The sequence below is a fragment of the Haemaphysalis longicornis genome, unplaced genomic scaffold, assembly GCF_048455015.1.
Source record: "Haemaphysalis longicornis isolate Haplotype H1 unplaced genomic scaffold, Haemaphysalis longicornis Haplotype H1 scaffold_13, whole genome shotgun sequence".
Classification (NCBI taxonomy): Eukaryota; Metazoa; Arthropoda; class Arachnida; order Ixodida; family Ixodidae; genus Haemaphysalis; species Haemaphysalis longicornis.
Genome location: NW_027526233.1, coordinates 65,689,604 through 65,712,337, shown reverse-complemented (window position 1 = coordinate 65,712,337; position 22,734 = coordinate 65,689,604). Strand labels below are relative to the sequence as shown.

Here is a 22,734-nt window from a genome sequence, read left to right as displayed (position 1 = left end):
ACAGTTGCAAAATGGTAGCATACACATCTGCGTGCTTGCAACGCAACGCTACAGATCAAGTAACGCCATTACAGCCACTCTGCGAAGATTACAGACGATCCACGTGATTGATTGGCCTATGATAAAAGGGATACTGAAGTAAATTGGTCAAGCTCCCGGTTTGGCTTGCACTCCTGAGACTGGCTCATTACCACACCACACCACGCTCATTACTAATTACCACACTTTTCATCATTTATCTGGTTGATAAGTCGATAAATATTTTATTAAACTGGAAACAAGAGAAACTACCATGCGCGGTCTTTGGCGGCCGCACCAACTAAAGGCAATGACGACCGGAGGAGACGCACCTTGATTGGACCACGTCCAAGGTTAGCATTCATAAAAGTTTCGCATTTGGTTCGGTAAAACAACATGCTTGATATCCCACGGAATCTTTGGATAGGCATTCTCGATATCTCAGTAATTGTCATACCACCCTTCTGCCATGTTGTCGGCTGTAAAATGCCCAAGACAAACCTCCCAGGACGGTTGAAATCGTAGCAATCACTATCCGAGGCCTACGCAGTGCATGAATGCTCTCCGCGTCACCCCAGACGCTCAAATGCCATGCGCTTTTCCCGCATATTCGGAGCTTGCCTCACTCATGCCTGCATCGTAAAAAGCGTGTTCGCACCAGGCCAATGTCCGGCTGATTCTGGCCTGTGCCCACTGTCCGCAAGATCTCGGTGCTTGTGGCCACAGAACGCCAACTAGAACTCGCTAGCGCGTCAGTGTCAATCTGCGCGCGTTCTGCGAACTCGCTCGTGGAGCAGTGAACATTACGGCCCAAAAATGGTGAACACAGTTTAGAAAACATCCGCCGCAAACTAAAAAACCGACCTACAAAAAAGCATCTACCCTCTGGGATTCAAACTTGCGATTTGCAAAACAAAATCCTAGCGCTTCATACCACTCGGCCAAGAGCCAGCGCCGGCGTGGTTGTATATACAAGGAATATGATGTACAACCAGTTTGGAGTTTTATTTAGTTTTAGCAAGCATTTCAAATATCTTAGGTGACTATGTCGAAACGTGCTCGTGCAGGAAGGGTCCCCAAAACTTCCGGAATATCTCAGGTCTAGCAATTGCATATCTTAGTCAGAAAACCGTTCGCAGTTGCGCGGTCGTGCTGCTGATCGCTGCGCTACTTCACCCAGCGCAAAAAAGTGCTTCCTGCTCCCTAGTTTTACGCTGTGCGGTGAAAGTTTTGGTTGATTTTATTTCCTTAGTACCTATATTGACGTCGCTGACTCTTCTCCCACCTTCAAGTGGCCTTAGAATTTTCTACTAGCGTTCCAGTCGGAGAACCGTCGCATGTGCACTTGTGCAGCGCTTGGGGAGAGCGACCCGGACTCGGAGCTTGATTCTGTGTACAAACTAACAAAGTAAAGAAAGGAGCATTCTTCTATTCACAAATGTGTTGTGGCTTAGTTTCAACTGAGCGTGTGAATTGCGACGACCCGTCGGCAGCCAGAGGACTAAATGCTGAACGACTGACTCTGTCGGAAGATCGGCGAGCCGTGCAGTAGCGCAGCCAATTTCCAGCTCATCTCCTTCTGACGTCCCACGAAAACGCCACAGAATATGGGCGAGGGAGCAGAGAGGAGGACAGCATTTTGGAATTTATTTTTCTACTAAATAAATTCACAGAAACGCGTTCAGAGTGCTTGAAACATGGCCTATGGGCCCCGGAATACAATTTGTGCTAGTAATCCCGCAATGTTTACAATCACTTCAGTGTCCCTTTAAAACAAACGTTTCACCAGCTCTGTTTTATACGTGGCTGAAACTTCCGCAGGCCTATAATATTTTGTTACAGGAGTGGCTACTTAAGATTAAACGTATCAGTTATTAAACTGAAGTAAATGGACACAAGAGCAGATTAGTTCTGATTCGTACTTAAAAAGGAAGGCGCAAACTTAGGCAGGTACAAAGCCCTTGTGTTGTTGCTTTCTCTACCCGTGTTCAGCTTTGTGCTCTCATTTTCAAGTTTTTAGGTAGTATGTCGTAATTATGCAGGTGTTTTCTCATTTCAAGTTTCTTGTTGTGAAAAGCAAAAAAACAGCTCACTGTTCTTGTTCTGATGACGTGATGGCATTGGGAGAAAGGCAGACTGTACGTCTCCAGTACATCACCTTTTGAAGTTGCTTATTTCACAGAAACCGCACTGTGAAAATGTCTTAGTCTGTTTCCCAAAATGGTCTTAGAAAGCCAATAACTTCAATAAATTCGTTAAAAATGACAATTCCTTCCGACAAATTTGATGTATTCACTGTAAAGAGTACGCTATGCGTGCTGTTCCCAAGTTAGATCACCATCAAAGAGGGAAGAGGAAGAGGACGCGCCGGTGGCGCGCATGTAGCTCGATCCTCTGCTTGGGCGGCGCTTTCTTCAGCCATGCCTTCCGAAAACGGCACCTTTAATGTGCATACTGGAAATACAATTCTGTAAATACCACCCTCCCCATATCCATATAAAGACCCAGCATAACGCTTTACCCGAAAAATGTTCTTTGTGTTTTCAGATCCCTATTTCTAAGAATAAACATTTGATTTGTGCAATTAAACTGCGATCACAATTTTTTTCAATGTATTTCTATATTCGGCAATTTTTTGCAAATATTGTCCCGTAATGTATTTGATTGATAATTCACAGGAAGTCGGTGAAATAGTCTCACGGACATTTCTCATGTGAATCTTTAAAGATTGAAAACATATTCCTTCCTATAGTTTTGTGGTATGTCAAGCAAACATTATAACGCCGGTGTACCTAAGGTGATGCTTTACGGCCGCTCTTGCACTTTTTGGCCGACTAAGTGATGCCTACTGACATCCTCCTGGCGACGACCTTACGTGAGGCATGAATTTCCAAAAGAAGTAATAAACACGTTGGCCTCCTCGTGTCACGTATTTCATCTTTTTCAGCAAACATCGAGACCTCAAACCAAAGGATGCCACAGAAGAATGTCTAGAAGAATGTAATGTCTTTTTTGCGAAACACGTGGTTAAACAAACCGTTCATATCTGTTCAAAGGAAATTCAATTTCTACGGCGATCACCGCGCGGAAGCCTGCAAACTGGTTGGCAGAAGCAAGATTATACAACATTAAAAATACATGCTAGATATCAGTGAAATACGTACAAATGTCTAAATACTCGAACAATGTCTCACTGAGAGATGGCATGATGCTGTTGCTGTGATTCAAGGTATATTCACCACGAGAAATACTAATTCTCAAATATTTGTTTGTAGAGTTGGTGTACCGCGCAGACCCCTGAATCTGTAAAGAAACGAATTGAAGGGGACAATCATTCTCCTTGGAGATACAGGTAAGAAACATGTTTCCGATTATTTTACGACCCTTTCAAAGTAAAGGAGTGGGTACCCCCCTAGTTTATTTGAAGTGAGTGTTGGAACAGAACAAGCGTTTGAACCACTTGTCTTATCTGCTGTCGCGCTGAGGCCGTTTTTATATGGGGAATAAAGAGCGCACATGCCACGGCCAGCACCACCTTCGACAAACAGCGTGTAAGCCTTCGGCTATCGCCCGAAAATATTTAAAACGACGGTTTCTTTTATCCAAAAGATTGACAAAGCTGAAATGCCGCACGAAAAGCAAAATTTAACTATGTGTAGTTGCCACACCAAAGCAGCTTCAGTTACCGCGAAATAGCCATGACACAATGTGCTAGTACGAATGTATGTATTCAAGAAAATGGTACATAATTGTATCAGACGAACAATTTGGTTATGGAAAATCTTTCTCCTCACGTTTTTTGCTTCTCTTAATCTGAGGCGAAAACTTTGCATGGAACCTTATAGGTCTTGCAAGTAACAGGAAAATGGCGCTCAAAGTTCTTAATGCTCCCAAAGGCGTTATATTATCGAAAGTTTGTTTCAAAAAACGCTCTATCGGCACACTGATTTCTTTATAGTTATTATAAATCCAAGGTTAGCCTGAGGAGAACGCTAGCGGCGAATTGTTTATTTGAGCACTTCGAGAATCCTTCGCCATTTAGGACGCCCAAAAACGCCTCCTATGAATTACATCTAAATACTAACTTACCGAGTAAAAACAGAGATGGGGTTGTTGGCTGACCCATTTATTATTACCCACTACTAATGGTTTCGTAGGTTCTTTCAGGTGCGGAATCAACCTAAGTACACGCAGTGTACGACAAATACAAAAACAATGCTGTAATAATGAGAGAATAAAACGATCAAAATCAGGTCTTTCTAAACTCTCACATTCTGCGATATAAAAACATCAACCAGTAATCTTTTTTTTTAATTTGTCAATTATTTTTCTACTTATTTGCGAAGTGATTTTTTACCTTCGCGAGAAACGCCAGCCCAAAGAATATTAGAAATTTCTTTAGTTGTTACTCATATAATAAGCCTACTGCTGTACATATCAAGACGAAATCAAAAAGACGGCTTTTTCGCTGCACCCTAGTTCATCCTCACCCTCCAGATTTTCTCATTTAGGCTCATCATTCAATTCGTGCTATTCTTCTACATCCAGCTCGCACTCTAAGGAGTAAACATTTTACCCTGGCAGTCCAGCCGTAGACAGTTTTCTGCGTTCATGCCTAACCCCCGTCCACTTTACATCATTTACCCTATTCTGTCTTCCTCTAACGCTTGTACCTGCGTGTTGCGTTTTTGTATAAGTGTTAAACCTACAATCTCTCACTTCACAGCTCGTTGCACAAACCTTAAGGTTCATTCAGGGCGCTTCGTAAAACGCCAATATTTTTGTGTTCCTATAAACCTCCGAGTAAGAAAAGAAGCACATTTTTAAATTTCTGTACATGATAACTGAGTAATTGTTTTTACTGCGTACTAGTCAGGCTGCCGGCTGCATAATGTGTATGTCTGATTTGTTTTTCGTGATTAGAATCGGCAATTAAAACGTACAAGCAGAAAAGATATGGAGTACTTTACCGTCTATAAACGAATAAAGGGGCTCCTTGAAACAAATACCCTGATAAACCAATGAGTATGCCACCCCATGAATTCCCCTCAATATCGTTTGCCTAATTTTATTTGTAGCGATTCTCAAACACATTTCCAGTATACTCAGTCGAACCCTCAGCCCACTTTCCGGTTTGTAAGTCGCAACCTCTTGTCATCACATCATCATCATCATCATCCCATGCCTATCTACACCCACTGCAGGGCAATGGCCTCTCCCATTATTCTCCAATTACCCCGGTCCTGTGCCAACTGTGACCAATTTGTCCCTGCAAACTTCTTGATCTCCTCCGCCCATCTAACTTTCTGCCGCAACCTGCTACGCTTGCCTTCTCTAGGTATCCACTTTGTTACCCTTAATAACCAGCGGTTATCTTGCCTTTGCATTACGTGCTCTGCCCACATCAGTTTCTTCTTAATTTGCACCAGTATGTCCTTAACCCCCGTATGCTCCCTGACCCATTCCGCTTTCTTCCGGTCCCTTAATGTTACACCTATCATTTTCCGCTCCATTGCCCTCTGAGTCGTTCTCAATTTGAGTTGAACCCTCTTAGTGAGCCTCCGCGTTTCTGCCCCGTGGGTGGGTACCGGTAAGACACAGCTGGTATACACTTTCTTCTTCAGAGACAATGGTAGGCTGCCATTCATTATCTGAGAATGTCTGCCGTATGCCCTCCACCACATTGTGATCCTTCTAATTATCTCTGCCTCATGGTTGGGATCCGGGGTCACAACTTAGATTAAGTAGATATAGTCTTTTACCGCTTCTACTACCTCGCCCCCTATCCCAAACTGTTGTGCTGTCGCGAGGTTATTGATCATTACTTTTATTTTCCGCATAATATTTATAGATATTCTCTTGTATTTTTACTTAATCCTCATCTACTCCCTGGTTCCGTAATACCTGAATAACTTCTACGTTTTCGACCGAGTCCAATGCTTTCTCATAATCTAAGAAGGCTGTATATAGGGGTTCAGAATACTTAGCCACACTTCTTTATCACCTGATTGATCGTGTGAATATGGTCTATTGTTGAGTAACCTTTACGGAACCCGGCTTGTTCTTTAGGTTAACTAAAATCTAAGGTGGCAGAAATTCTGTTTGCGATTACCTTGGTAAGTACCTTGTCCACGACTGACAGTAATCTGATTGGGCTGTAATTTTTAGGTCTTTCATGCCCCCTTTCTTATGGATTAAGATGATCTTCGCGTTCTTCCAAGATTCCGGTACGCTTACGGTAATTAGGCATTGCGTGTACAGGTTTGCCAGTTTTTCAAGTACAATTTCTCCTTCATGCTTCAAAACGTCTGCTGTTATCTGATCCTCCCCAGGTGCTTTGCGTCCTTTCATTTCTTTCAAAGCCTTCCTTACTTCTTCGGGCGTTACTGCTGGGATGTATATCTCCTCTGAACTACTTTCTAAATGCGGCTAAGCTGGTCGCTGGCTTCCTACATCGTAAACTCTGCTTCCATGGTAAGACATGAATATCGGTTCTGCAGCGCGATCCTGAATTTTTCTACTTTATGCCTTACTGTTAGCTCATAATTCGGCTTCTTTCGTACTAGCTTGTTACGGTCCCTCCTCAAATCTAGCTTAATTCGAGATCTTACCATAAGATGGTCACTACACCTTACCCTTCCGAGCACTTCCACATCCTTCACAACGCCAGAGGTATCGCATAATTTGAAGTCTATTTCATTTTTATGGTCCCCCTTCGGGCTCCTCCACGTCCACTTCCAGCTCTCCCGTTTACAGAAGAAGGTATTCATTATGCGCTGGTTATCCCGTTCTGCAAACTCAACTAATAGGTCCCCCCTGCTATTTCTACATCCGAGACCATAGTTCCCAACTGCCTTGTCTCCAGCCTGATGCTTGCTTACTTTAGCATTGAAATCTCGCATAACTACGTTATACTGTTTTTTTACTTTAGCCATTGCCGATTCCACATCTTCATAGAAGCGTTCTACTACCTGGTCGTCACCGCTGGATGTGGGTGCAACGCCCTGTACCACCTTGAGCTTGTACCTCTTATTGAGCCTAATTACAAGACTTCCTGCCCTTTCGTTATTGCTAGAGTATTCTTCTATGTAGCCAGCTAAGCTTTTATTGACTAGAAATCCTACACCCAGTTCTCTTCTGTCCTCTACACCGCCGTAACATAGAACGTGTCCATTTTTCTGTACCGTAAAGGCTTCACCTGTTCTCCTAACCTCACTAAGCCCTATGACATCCCTTTTGATGCCCTTTATTTCCTCGAACAACACCTGTAGACTCGCTTAACTAGATAAGGTTCTCTTGTTAAACGTTGCCAGGTTCAGATTCAAATGGCGGCCTGTCCGGGTCCAGGGAATATTAGAACCCCCTGCTCCGTCACAGGTCTGACCGCCGCCGTGGTCAATTTGCTTCGCAGCCACAAGAGACTGAGGGCCGTGGGTTAATTGGCGTATAAAATATTTATGAATGCCCGCTACTTTCCTAAAAATATCTGAAGTTTACTCAGAACCATCGTCATTTATTTTGTCATGTTTATTTTGTCATCGTCATGATTTGTCACGTCATCGCCACAAATATCTTTGCTCCAGCTGACTTAAATTTTATTTAATAATAGTACGAGGCAAGAAGAAAACTACCAAATCCCCTCATAGCTTTACACACTCAAAGACAACACAAACACTCGTACAAACATATTTAGCGGCTAAAACAGACTTGTGTTAACTACCTTTAATGCTGTCTTGATTCAGCCAGCCCCTCATTTTTCATTCTGATTCACTACATCCATAGCGAGGGCCTCGGTTCTGTCAGGTCTGATGCACTTAGTAACGTAAAAGGTCTCAACCCTGGGTGACCGTTCCCGACATGTCATAGACGCTCGAGTGATGGCCCTGGTGTCAAAAAGAAGGTTCATCACCTAGAGTACTGGGAGTGGCGCTGGCTACCACTCCCAAACACATGAAACAATTACCCTAACATAATCACCCAGGAATGTATAGGATGTATCAACCCGCCGAAGACTACTGGTAATGGCAGCAGACCCGTATTAGCAGGCAACATAAAATAAGCCGGCGACGTAAAATAATTCTTCAGCATTACGAAAAAGTAGCAGCCATTGTGATAAAGTTAAAAAAGCGTTCAGGATAAAGATAGTGGAGGCCAATGCGCCACCAACCAGCTATGACGATGAGCCAGTACATAGGTTCAACCAGGACGTGGAATTAGCACTGAAGGAAAAAACACATCTTACGATTGAAATGCGTTACTTTAATGGAAAACCCGGTAACAAGCAAAGCCGAGAAATCTCAGGGGAAAATTGGGAAAGACAATCGCAACAGTCTGGGAGATACACTGGTCGTATTTGAGGAAAGAAATAATCTGCAGCTGATCAACACATTCTTGTTCAACCTAAACAATAGAAAATCAACATGGGAATTGCCGATTGTACAATAAAAAAAATTAATTAATTTTAACGCAACCCAGCTTTCATGCGAGACTTACAGGGGATGAGTAAGATTCCGTTGCGCGATCACAGATTGGTTAGCTACAAGGAAAGCATGAATATCACAGGGGAATGAACGAAACTAGCATAAAGCAACAAACGCAGCACGGCGTCAGCCAGAGCGATGATGAAGTAGTTTAAAAGGACTCTCGACAGGAAAGTTGTGTTTTTAAACACAGAGAAAAAAACAGTTAGAAAGTCTTAGTTACAGCCTAACAATGACAAAAAAATATGGAGCACCTGTGGGAGAAGCAAGCTGATGGAAAAAAAACAAAAAACTGAATAAGAAAACTAACAAACGGATTGCGAGACTTACGGACTATAAAGTGTCAACTGCTGTGGATCGAATCAAGTTGGCAGAACTATCTAAATTGAGTAGCAGGAGTAAACCAAACGACATTCGTTCTAACCGCAAGGCAGTGATTTAATAAATGCAGCAAATAGGGGCAAGTTTCAACCGAGCTAAGAAGAAGTTTGCATTCGCAAAGAAACAATGTACGCACTCAAAGACTCGAAGAGCAACATTATGTACAACTTGGACGAAGCATTAAAGGCAGCACAACTATTCTACATGAAAATGTATGCAAGGGACGTTATATAAGGAGAAAATGCTTGGAGTCCAAGCTTTGCTTGCGTTTTCCCCTAGATAATAACCACGACGTACGGTGCGCTCTCAAGGGCATAGAAAAAGAGGAAACACTGCAGGCGATCACTGCATAACGTGGAAATTTTGCAGGAGGCAGGACAAATAGTACAGTACTAGAAAAGCTCGTTGCTATATTTTCAGAATGCTTATAGACCCAAAAGTTCCCATAGCCCAGAAAAACGCCAATTTTATTCTTATTTTAAAAAACGGAGATACCAAGACCCTTAAGAACCACATACGCACCAGGCTACTCTCAGTTGTTTACAACCTGTTTACCAAAGTTATAATAACCACAATTGAGAGAGCCTGTATTAAAAAACGCAGACAACCGGCTGAATTTAGGGAAAGGTACTTCATAATGGATCACATTCATGTTGTCAATCAAGTTATGCAAAAATGTGCTGAATACACTAAACCCCTCTACATGGCATTTATAGATTATGAGAACGCATTTCACTCAGTGCAAGCCGCAGCCGTGCTTAAAGCAATAACGGACCACGGAATAGAAGAGACGGACACCAGACGGGTAAAGGGCTTATATAAATGATTTACGGGTAAATTAACATTTCACTATTAAGGCGATTAGTTCCCCATCCAAAAGGTTAAAGACAGGGAGGCAGTATCTCGCAAAAACTGTTTACAGCGTGTCTGGAGGGGGTATTCTGAAATCTTGACCGGGAACTATGATTATTTTAGTCGTTTGGTATTTGGACACGACATATTATTGCTGATTGAGACTGCAGAACAAACGCAAAAATGCCTGAGGAACTACAAATAAAAAGCATGCTGTGGAAATAAAATAAAAATATACGTATTTAATATTATGAGGAATAAGCATGCCGTAAGCACTCTCTTCAACTTAAGAGAGAAAGTGCTAGAAGAAGTAAAAATCAACTTCCCCGGACAAAAGATCAGTGGTGACCAATCACTAGAGAATAATCCGGAGCAGTCGGATTAATAAAGAAGCACCCGGTACTATAAAATAATGACAATTCAGCAACTTATGTCACTCAAAATAAAAATCTACAACCAGTACGTACTGGCGGTGATGACATAAGGAGCTCAAATTTGGCATCTTACTAAAGAAATGGAAAGCAAAGTTAGAATGGCCCATGGAACAACTAATGAGATGAGTAAGTCAAGGACAGGAAACTAGGTTCCTGGGACAGGAAACAACCTCGAATAGATGATATCATAGCGCAACGAAAGAAAAAAATCGACTTGGGACTCGAGCAACAACGTCGTGTCACTGGCGGTCAACCACTGCTGATTCCTGTTAAGCTACACATTGGACCTAGAATTCCGGAACCAAAGCCCTCGAAGTCGTTGAATAAATAGTAGAAATGCCAGAAGTCAATAGCATTATTGAAGTGGAAGGCGAAGGAATCCCCCTGTTTTAACGGGAAGATTTCTTTGTTTCATTGAGGTCGTGGTCGTAACCAAAACAAAGTACAGGAATGTCAACTTACTCGAAGCGGAGTCACATGAGGATATTGCTGATGAAACAACACAAACGGCTCCCGGAGTTGGAATTCAAGCATGGCCTATTGCGGCCTTACGAAGCCAACATCTTTGCGACTGCGCAATCATTGTATTCGATTCGGTCACTAATTTTTGCATTCCTTGCACCGATGCTGGGTTAGAACTTTGGCCGAGCTCGCACAGTTCTTCCGAGTTCCCAATTTCTTCATAATTCTCTTCAACAAAAAAAATTACACCATCTTCCCGTAGGGGAACCCTGATTGGTGTGCGAAGCAGGCATGGGGTCAATTCCAGTGCCCATTAGTTTTCAGTTGGTCGTTTCCGTGAGGTTCAGGTTCCTAGTTACCGTTATATTTACCTTTTGGTTTTCATGGTAAATACCACACTTTTACTGATCGGAACTACGAACTGCGAAATTTCGTTTACCCCATGGCTGTTACGCATACTACTCAGTGATCCCCTACGAGAAGATGGTGTAATTTTATTGGCGGGGAGTGGGGGATGTTAGAGTAGAGAGGCATTGAAGAAAGAGAGAGGGACGTTGTACGTGATATGAGATTGTCTTTAAGCCTTATCATCATCGTGTTCAACGTCGGTGACGCCGAGCTTTGGTTTGCGTGCCCGCTTTGATCGCCTATGGTCTGTGTATGACCGCCTTATGGTCTGTATGGTCTGTATGGTATGACTGCCTTATGGTCTGTGAAATTTAAAGTCAAGGACTGTTGTAGTGGATGAACCTTAAAGTTGCTGAAGATGAGGTCGATGCACGCTCTCCGGGTGGTTGTGGGTTGCTTGTAATCACCACCCGTCGAGACTCGCCGACGCACGCAGCTGCCGACGACGATGTGAAGTCGTCGAAGGTGCGTGAAGCGTGCTCAGCTCGTGCCGACCCATGAACATACCGGCAACACTTTCGCTCCATGAGCCATAGAAGGGACCGAGCGTTTAGCAAGCCGAACATGCGCAGTGGGAGTGTGGACGGCGCAACAACGACGACAAGGGAGGGACATAGCCCCGACCATGAGATGCTTCGCATCTAAAACACCACGCATTACACCTCTAGGTATTCTCCATGTTCGAAAGCCTTCGTTTAATGAAATTGATGGATGTGTTTGGGGCGCTCAACTTTCTTGTGGGGACTTCGTTCCCTTTTCTTTCCGTTTAAACTTTGAATCAAAATCACTTCGCCTTTCCATCATGGGAGTCTAGAATTTCAATCACGTCTTTTGCGGTTTCATCATTGGGGCAGTACCTTTGATTCCAGATGGTGGCATTTTGACATGTCGCTATTTGATTTTCCCACACAAGTACACGTGGTCAGTTCTTCACAGTACACTTCGCAGTAGACCTAGTTAGTCGTGCGAGATTTGATTTGTTTCATGTTTAAGGACGTATATTTAGTGAACTAACTGCAAGAGATTGGACGAAAACATAATCTTTGGGTGGTGCCTTAACGCAAAACCTTCACAATGCTGGTCCGACGTCTTATCAACAAGGCGATCAAAAAGACTGTGCTTTTATCTACTTTTACGGGCACCCATGTTAACGTAATTGCTTCCTGAGCTCGGGGACGGTATTGAAACGTGGGCGGAACTCTTCCCCCCTTTCCCGGAGCTCATAACTTAGATGCAACTGATTCCACAAGCGCATGACACATTGAGCGCTTATTTTCCAATTCTAAGGTAAGCCTTCTCGAAACTTGTCGTAGACGCCTTTCTTTTTCGTGCGGAAACTCAGTTTCAGTGCTACCAGCAGTTTATCATAGCCTGCGCACTCGTTGCTGGAATACGGGTAATTAAACACAAGGCTTTGCAACTACAGCGAAGGCTCAATGGTATAGCCTGCTCTTCCCGAGCAAGTTCGGACACTCACCCATTCTCTCAAAGCTTAACAGATACGCGTCTAGGTTGTGTCTTTGCTCTTTATACGGTGGAAAAAATTTCTGCCGATTTATCTCGACCCTTCCCAAAAAAGCTAACCCTTCCGAAGCTGGGCTTGTACTTGGACTATTATGTTTTCGACGAAGTTATGCACCTCAGGATCCGCTTTACTGCCAGTTCTGGTATCCGCAACACCGAATAATACTATTCCCGCAGGGGCTTCTCTTCAAACTCGTCATTCCTTCTATGCCACACACTTTCCTCCTCATCCCTTTTTTTCACACTTTCTCACTGAATGCTCTTTGCGCCACAGGCGTTCCACACGGGTTTCATCCGTGCACCGTGCCACCTTTTCCACATATTCCTCGAAATTATTCTCTAAAAGCGGGGACATCGTCTTAGTTCGACAACCTCTCCCGCGTCCATCATTTCTACCATGAGAGAATAAAAAACTAAAGAAAGTACGCAAGACAACAAATAATTTAGTAACAATTAGCCCATCCGTTTGCCGCATCCTCGACACGGTGCCGACAAGTCTTGTGTTCGGATAGTACCTACCGTCAGAATCGGGCCCCGGTACCGCAAACAGCAAATGCGAGAACAATTGTTTAGTATTTTTCAAGGTTGGTCACTTGGTCCTGTGCAGGCGCGGCAAAGTGGCCTGAGCAAGACAAAATTCACGTGCACTCCAAGTTCCGTTAAAGAAATAAACCTTTTAATATGAAGCTATACATGAACAAGCATGGCGGACTACTTTTTCAGAAATCTTTACGCGGGAATAGGCGCTCATCGGCATGTGCTCTTAACATGGCACGCGAGACGAAGAGATAACACGTGCTCGCAGGGTGGCAACAGTGCTTTCGTACCTCAAGGGTGCTCCCCACCTCCACAAACACATATAAACAACGCACATACACAAGTAAAAATACGTGCAATGCTCTACGAGTAAATACAACTAAACAATACGGCTCAATAATTCTGAGTTCCTTGAAACGGCCTTTATTGGTCCAACATTACTTAGCGAATACTTGAATGCAAATTTATTGGTGTCCTTGAAACAACATGCTAAAATGAGGCATGTCTTACTCTGCAGTCCTACACAACAAAACAAATGTAGATTGATTATTATGTTTGACGCGTTGACGGTGCACAGGTGATCAGGCGGCCCGCAGTGGGGGGCCATGGATTATTTTTTCCACTGAGGGATCTTTAACGCGCGCCGAAATCACGAACACACGAAAGTTTTCGCCTTCCGCCTGTATCGAAACATGCCAACAACAAATCTCGAGGAAGGTGAGTCACCTTTGCCCAGTGGCTCGCTTACGCGTAATGTCGAGGCGGCGCGGTAACGATGGTCTTGTGGTTTCCTGAAGACAATCGAGAAGATCGCGCGTCCCCGAAACAGCTGGTTATTCCCTCCCCGAACCTACTTATTGGAGATCTCCCAAAGAAGCTTCCCCAACAGTCTCCGGCGTGTACGGCACATCGTGCGAGTTGTTAGCGGCTGCCTCGAGCTGCCCGTGGCGCTTGTCTAAATTCCCCGACCCTCGGGCCACCGCGGCTACGCTACCCTGCATTGGCCCCACTACCCTAGCTTGCTGACATCACACCCCTCCGTTTAGAGGGAAAAAAAATGATAGACGAAAGAGGGATAAAAAAGGGAAAAGGCGGAATGACTGAGATATGAAAGGTGAAGAACGCGCGACGACAATGAGCTCAGCCTTGACTAAGAAAATGCAGTTGTGGAGTTGGAAGACAGAAACTGAGGGGCATGGCCTGATGTTTGGGACATTTGTTCAACTCATTATAAGCATTATACCTTTGTCTTGACTACTGCAGCGCCTGGAAGCAACTGTGCAGCAAACTAAAGTATGAAGCCAGGGTAAAATATTCCTTTGACACAGAATAAAACTAATTGTTGGCACGACGCTGTACCCCACACAATAAAAAATCAGTCTTGTGTGTTCCTATTATATTACCAGTGTGTTTTAGACTTCTGCTTACACGTGTACTTCCCTTCCTGAGAGAAACCCGAAAGCATTTCAAGGAAAACGTTCCTAGATATAAATTGGAAACAGGCGTCCTTCACTGGCAAAGAGGAGATAGCGCTTATACAACGGGGTGCAGGCATGTAGTGGCAGCCTTTCTTACACATCTTGCTTGTTTTTTTCTATGTAATAAAAATGTAAATGTTGTTCTTAGTATGTGCACGGCAGGGAATTCTCCCTATTATAAATGAAAGACCTCATTGGTGGCCCTGCCGCCGTTTCCTGTCGTCGTCTCGTGTACTTAATCTCTGTGGGCAAAAAAGGTGTTAAAAGAACACACCGAGACTCCTGTTTTCCAACGCCTCGCGCTATAGCGCTCTGTGCTGCAAAGATACAAGACTTATACAACAAAGCTGTACACCTTTAAATGAACTCGCCACGATCTGCTAATTGGAAATGCAGCACCTTCAAGACCAATAAAATTAGGACGAGGGAAAAGAAATACGTTACGCATATCAACTGCGATACTACGCAGTTACTGATTGTATATAATAAATGCACATATGTATATAGTTGAAACAAAATCGTCTTCTGTCCCTCATTGATCATTAGCAGCGGTTTTCTTGTGGGGAACACCGATGCGCACTGAATGCTTCGTCCCTCCCGAAGGTTCACGTCAGGCGAGATGGTCCGGAATATTTTCGCTGCTATTATTGAGCGCACTATATTTGTAAATTGAAAATTAGGGATAATCCATTCGTTGTGTTACAATAATGACACTGTGAAGATCCAAAATTCCCACCTAGGAGAACAAGCTAACTTTTTTAGGGCGAGTGAAGATCTGTCATGCAATATTATTTTTTTCAAGGTACCCCTATTTAATCATCCATTTCTACTTTTGCCTATGTGATTCAGAAATATTAATTTTATTGCAGTTTCTTCTGTTTAACGAGCTCTTTATGCCGTGTTTTCGGTAGTTTTGCGAAATACTTGCATGACCAAAATGAGGTTTCTAATAATAGTGTTGAATAGATAAGCATTCCTCTATTAAGTGGTTGTTGGTTACCACTGTTCAGTGCAAGCAGCTGTATTGCTCTTGGCACATTAGAAATTCGGCGGCTCTCTTACATATTTTAAATGATTCAGGTCCCCAAACAAATCGTTAAAATATAAAAATCTTCAAGCGCTGAGCTCATTATACGTGTTTATTTCAGAGTCAACGTGCCCTTGCAAAACATGGAAGAGTTTTCTGCGGCATTTCACTGCAAAAAAGGCTCACGCATGCGGCTCAGCGATGCTGAACGTTGCACATTGTGGTAACTCATTTCTGTGTGCCACATAGCTCCCCTTCTTTCAAAAATATATTTTTCCATACAATATACCATCATTACAAGATTTGGAATGCATTGTAAGAAAATCGAATAAACCATGATGTAGTCAAAATATACACAGTTTTCAAAACAAACGGTTTTGAATTTGAATCTTTTGTTGTATGCCCAGCAGCCGCGAGGCCACATCCTACCAGGAAAAGAGCCTCTTAATAATGTGTACTACAGCCACTCCTGCGCTCGGGCGCCTTTGTTTTATAGCTGGGCACTAGAGGTGACGAAGGAAGACGGAAACACGGATTTTCGTAGGTGAAAGAAGAGATTTTCTACCGCGATTAGGAAAAGACAGATTTGGTGGATGGATAAAATAACATGGTGTTACTTGAACAACCCATTTTGCAATCTGTGGGGCTTCGTTATACATAAGCTTGCTGTTTTAACCATATTGATTGCAACTCTTGCAGACAAACATATTTTGTGTACTTTATGTGTAAGTCAACAAAAACGTTTTCCGTTTGGTGTTCCTGGGTGGCGCTGTTGGGAAAGGTCTTGCAATGTTAGAACTTTAGAAGTATCTCTAGCAGCAGCTCAAGTATTGGTGTAGAAGGAGCTGCAGTGGTTTAAATGTGTTCCATGGAGCCTTCTGACCTGTGGTAAAGCTCCGGCAGATGGGCTCCCTTTATGTCTACGAAGCAAGTAGCTCCGAGTGAAACACATCAACAGGGTAAATTCAATTCAGCGCAAAATGCTTTAGCCCTGTACGGGGCACTTTGAGTAATCTTGGTGACGGTGTTGGCGACACTGCGGGCCCGGATCCCTCATACTCACGCTCTAACCGACCATGGCAATGAGTTTTAAGGTGAAGGGTAGAAACCTCAAACGGTGGTTGTCGGATTCATGGTCAAGCTCCGGCGGATGGGCTCCCTATCTGTTTACCAGGCAGGGAGCTCCAGGACCTCTCTGACCATCAGGGTAAAGTAAAAAAAAAAGTACCCCCGTCCCAGCTTTATACTATGGCGCATGATATTATCTAAACTCTTTCTTCAAAATAATTGGTACCCGAAAAGGGCCCGCACCGAAGCAATCTTTAAACCCCTACGGAACGTCATCTTCAATACCTCTGACAACTTTACTCGCTCCCTAGTTATGCAGACAGTTGACAAAGCCACCCCAATAAATTCGAAATCTGTGTTCCTGATCGCCAACTTCATTGAAGGAATAGTTGGGAAAAACTATGACGCAAAGAAACTTCCATCTGGTGACATGCTAATTGAGGTCCGAACTAAGGAACAATCTGCTAACCTTCTAAAACAAACAAGCATAGGTGACTTACAGATCACTGTAACACCACACAAAACCCTCAACAGCTACCAAGGTGTGCGATCGGAAACTGAACTCACACATGAAACTGAGGCAGATATTCTTGAGTGCTTGCGTGAGTAAGGAGTGACTGGTGTTAGACGCATCACATGAGGTGCGATGGAAATGAGATCAAAACCAAAGATATCATCTTGACTTTCGATCGTGAATCTGTGAAAGTCTGGTTTCTCCACTGTCAGATAAGGGTGTACATCCCAAACCCGCGACGTTGCTTCAAATGTCAAAGGTACGTGCACAGTAGCAACAACTGTCGAGGGCAAAACCCATGTGCAAAGTGCTCGAAGCACGACCATGAGACAGATGCAATGCAATTCAGATGCAACGCAATTTCACTGTGTTAACTGTGAAGGATCCCACCCCGCGTAGTCCCGTTCTGGCTAAAAATTCAAAAATTAGAAAGAAATCACAAACCTCAAAGTGCCCCACAACCTGTCTTAACCAGAAGCTCGAGAAAGACATTCTATGCATCCCTCAGGAAGTTACGCTGACCCTGCTCACCGGAGAGTGAGGAGGCGTCAGGTTTCGGTGGCGACCCAGTGCAGCAACGCTGACCTGGTCCCACCCCCGCCCCCTACGGGGCTGGTTTCTGCTGCCCAAAATGTTGTACCACAGCCTGTGGATTCCACTGCGGCTGCCCTGGCACCGCACACTGTAGGTGGAGACGCCTTACCTTCTGCTCCTGCTGCGCTGTCGCCTTTGGGCACAGTAGGCAGAGAGGTGGGGATATTTGTAGCCACATCTGGATGCAGAACGCGCTGCAGCCGTCATTGGCCCTCGCGGCAAACACGAGTGCAACTCCCCGAGGTCCACAGCAAAAGGAGGGAGATCCTGCATTTACTCCTTTGCCGTCGGATGAAGAGATGGACGTAACACCCACGCCAGCTGGTGCAGCTGTTCAGCCAAACGAGCAGCGTGGCAACATCGGCCGCGGTTAAAAACCAACTTCGCACATAAATGGCCCTAACGCAGGCTCAGTAACATTGATAACACCACCCGTCTGCAACACGCAGATACACGCTGCACTCTCTCTTTAAACACTTATGGGGAACGGCCGGGGCTTAATGAAAAACTTGGATGACATATACGAAATTCTTCATAAAAGGTGACCACTTCCCTGTCACATTTGTATAGATACACTCCCTGACAGTTCTGTTTACCATAAAAGGTTTTAAGAATCCCGTGCAGACGGGGTGGCTTTTAAGCCAAAATTACAGCTGTCCTACACATTCATAAAACACTTAAATATCGATGAAACTTGTAAAATTGTCACCGCCCATATTATAGAGGCTGCCAAGAGTTCAATCCCTCAAACCTCCGGTAGTCCTCAAAATCCCAGAAGTCCGTGGTGGAATAAGGAGTGTCGAAATGCACAGAAAGCGCAAAACAAGGCCTGGGGAAACCTCCCAAGGTACCCAACGGCACGGAATCTAATTGCTTTGAAGCGTTCCAAGGCAGTTGGAAGGCGTATTCGCCGCGAAGCCAAAACCAACAGCTGGAGGACTTTTGTGGTTTCTATTAACTCTACACACTGACACAAGCAAGGTGTGGAACCGAATAAGAAAGTTCAAAGGGCACAAAACAACCTTACCCTTGTATGCACCACTGGCAACACATTAGAAGACTAGGCAAACACACTAGCCAAACACTTTGAACTTATATCAACCTCTTCACATTACACATACAGATTTATCAGGTACAAAACATCTGCTGAACGTAGATTCATTAGGGACATCAAGCAATCGTCAAAAGACTCTTACAACTGTCCATTTTCCATCCACGAGCTAAAGGTTGCCTTGGCGACTTGTAAGACATCAGCACCAGGTGCAGACCAAATCCCATACACAATGATTCAACACCACCACGCAGACACCCTCGAAACACTCCTTTATTGTTCAACAAGATATGGAGTGCAGGACAGCTACCACGGGCTTGGAAAGAAGCAATTGTGGTACCATTACTTAAACAAGGAAAAGATGCCTCTTCTCCTTCTAGCTATCGGCCAATAGCGATTACCAGTTGTTTAAGTAAACTGTTCCAAAAGAAGGTCAATAGAAGGCTCACGTACTTTTTAGAATACCACGGTATTCTAGATAGCTGCCAGGCAGGTTTCCGTTCGGGAAGATCTACAAGCGACCAGCTTGTGGCCTTGAAATCATATGTTAAAGAGAAGGCGTACAATACTGCATGGCGCTATGGCCTCCTGCGTGACCTCAAAGCTTACAGTGTATCTGGAAAAATGCTCAACACTATACAAAGCAACCTGTCTGACCGATCTTTCAGCGTAAGGGTTGGAGCATCACTTTCTAAAATACACACTGAAGAAAACGGGGTCCCGCAGGGTGGAGTATTGAGTTGTACACTTTTCATTGCCAAAATAAACTCACTCCAAAAGGCACTGCCACCCAACATTTTCTACTAAGCATACGTTGTTAATATTCAAATCAGCTATAAGTCTTGTAATCCCTCAATCTGCGAGCGGCAGTTACAACTTAGTGAAAATAAACTGGAAAAGTGGGCCGATGAAAAAGGTTTTAAGATTAATCTTGAAATTAGCACATGAGTACTGTTTACTTGGCAGCGTAGACTCCAGTCTGACCCTGAATTCCGTATTAATAATGTAGTGATTCCCGGCAAAAATGAACACAAGTTTCTTGGTATCCTGCTGTACAAAAGGCTCACAATTATCCCCCACATTAAACAACTCAAATCTAAGTGCACCAAAACCATGAACAATATAAAAACACTATCCAACCAATCATGCGGTACAAATAAGACATGCTTTCTCCGTCTTTTCAATAGTTTAGTGCGATGGCGCATAGACTACGGCAGTGTGGTTTATGGATCTGCTCCAAAAACAGCTTTAAAAATGCTCGACCCGGTGTTGCATTAAGTGCTCCGCTTTGCGTCTGGGGCTTTCCGGACAAGCTCTATAGAAAGCCTGTATGTTGAAAACGACCAGTGCTGCTTAGAGCACCAACGCACATACATGGCACTTTAGTACTGCGTGAGAGCAACGTCGTTGAGGAATCACCCGTTCAATACTATTGTTCTAAATACATCTGAAAGGTTGATTATGAGCCGTCCTTCACTCCCTCTGCCTTTTTCTCTCCGAGTGCGAGCAGAGGCAGAGTACCTTGGTGTCACCAGGACCGACACCTAGAAAAAAACATCACTGGGTTTATTGCACCTTGGAATCTGCTCCCTGTCGTCTGGGCGTGTCTTTTAAGGAAATGTATACAAAATACACGCACCAAAGGAACTGATTTTGCAACACTTTCTACACTTGATTCGGCATGCGGCCTTCCACCCACCGAAAAACGCCCTGCCGTAGCCCTTCAATCGCATACTAGGGGACATGCTTGCCATGTACGTCGCCGACGATCACGAGAACTGGGACCTCGTACTACCCTATGTCACCTACGCATATACTACCGCCACCCAAGCTACGACGGGTTTTTCTCCCTCATTTCCGCTCTACGGCAGTGAGCCCTCGTGCATTCTTGACACCGTCCTGCCCTGCAGACCAGATTCTTCAGAGTGTACGTCCCTTTCTGATGCCATGAAGTGCGCAGAAGATTGCCCACAGCTCATGCGGCGTTTCACTGCCAAAGAACAGTGAGGACGAAAATCTCGTCATGATGACGTTGCTGCAGGCACGACCCATATACCTGGCTCCCTGATGTGGCTTTCGGTGTCATCTAGAACACTGGAAATATCCAGCCAGCTCCTGCCGAAATATCATGGACCTAACCGTGTCATTGAACGGGTTTCCCCAGTCAACTACGTTGTAAAGCCTACGACCCTTCTGCGGACCTCCGAAGGCATGGTGGTGAAACTCTGAATGGGCTACGTTTGAAGTGTTATCACGAACCGAACGTTTCTTTGGCGCCATTAGGTAATAGCCAGGATGGCCATCTCTTCTCCAGGGGGGGCAGGGGGGAGGTAATTGTAATAAGAATTTTGTTCAACCACTGGCCAACCAACCCGTATGGCCTCTCATCCATCAATGTGATAACCTGCCCTCAGCAATCATCGCTAGCAGTGGCCGCGAAACAGAAGGAGCGGAAGGTTAGTCTGTCCGACATAGCCTGGTCTACTCATTCCGGTGGCTGCACTTCGCTACCAATAAACCCCGTTGCAACATATTTTTATAAGGTGCTCACGGACCTAGCTGCGAAGGGAAATGACGCGAGGGGGGGTGTTCAGCTTTAGGTATCACGAAAACCCCCCAAGATGTTTTTCCAGTATATCGGCCTTATGTCTCTTGTTATCACTGCCACATTTTGTTTAAACTGCTCACACTCCGCATAGGTATAATTATACAGTCGAGCCCGCATATAACAAACCTGATCGTCACACGGCCTCCGTTCGTTGTATCCCGAAGTCCGAAGTAAATGAACCAGAGTAAAAAGAGGAAGAAGTCCAAACACAATTTATTTTTTCGCCAACAAGTCCGTGATGCCTGTTTATTTCTGCAGCGCAGATTTGACTAAGGCGGTCTCCAGTTTATTTAGAGAAGCCGTGTGATCTCAGCCGATGCCATTGGCGCAAACAAGTTTATTAAGGTTCTCTATGTAGCCCATAGAAACAGGCGTGCTTATAGGAGCAGGCTGAAAAGTTTCTGCTCGGAACATCCACGTCAGCTCTAGTCACATTTGAGGGCGTTCACGTCCCATTCTACATCAAGGCGTATGGCCTATTAACCCGTTGTCGCCCTTACCGCCAGACCATACAGTGCTGTACACTCTGCGGTGAACTTGGACACCGACGAGATGTCTGCCCCAATCCCGACGTCGCCATCTGCCAGCGATGCCACGCGCCTGACCCCCAACCAGACCATGACTGCCAACCCATGTGTCAGCTCTGCGGACTAGATCACCTCACGGCCAGCAGAGAGTGCAAAAAGAAAGTACGACCGCCGCCACCCACCGCCCAACTACGGCACAAATTCCCCAACCAGAACAGCCATCGACCTGCACCTGCTTACGATGTCAGCCAGCACCAAAGGCAGACTGCCAACCAAACGAACACCACTCCCCAAGTAAGCTGGTCGGCCATTGTTGCACCACCACTCTCTGCTCGTGCATCTTTCCCCCCCCCCTCCTTACACCCACTGCGCCTGCCGCACCCGCTATCACACCACCCGCCGACACCCTTATCAAGATGCTTCAAGCCGAAAATGCACTGCTGAAACAACAGCTCGCACAGACAGCACAACGCACCGCAACCCTTGAAAATCGCATCGAGCAGCTCCTAGCTAAAATGCAACAAATCACTCGGCAGCAATCACTAAGCACCCACACTCCCCCAGCCGACACAAACCCAGAAACAGGATCCTTGACCTCAGTCGCCTTTGTCGCCAGCACAAGCTTAGAGACCAGTCACGGGATAGCATGGACTTTGCTGGTACCACCGTCGTTCCGGCACGGGTGCTAGCGGCTGCACTCGACCTTGCTCGTTTCTGAGAAACGCTCCGGTCTGCCGTTAACGGCGTCTTGCGACATCGGCCCTCCACCCA

At 44.8% G+C, this 22,734-nt stretch overlaps 1 pseudogene; it reads left to right on the top strand.

Annotated features, from left to right (window-relative positions):
* Positions 1-22,090, top strand: part of LOC144163874 (uncharacterized) — a 76,721-nt pseudogene extending 54,631 nt beyond the window's left edge.
* Positions 22,091-22,734: the final 644 nt, after the last annotated feature.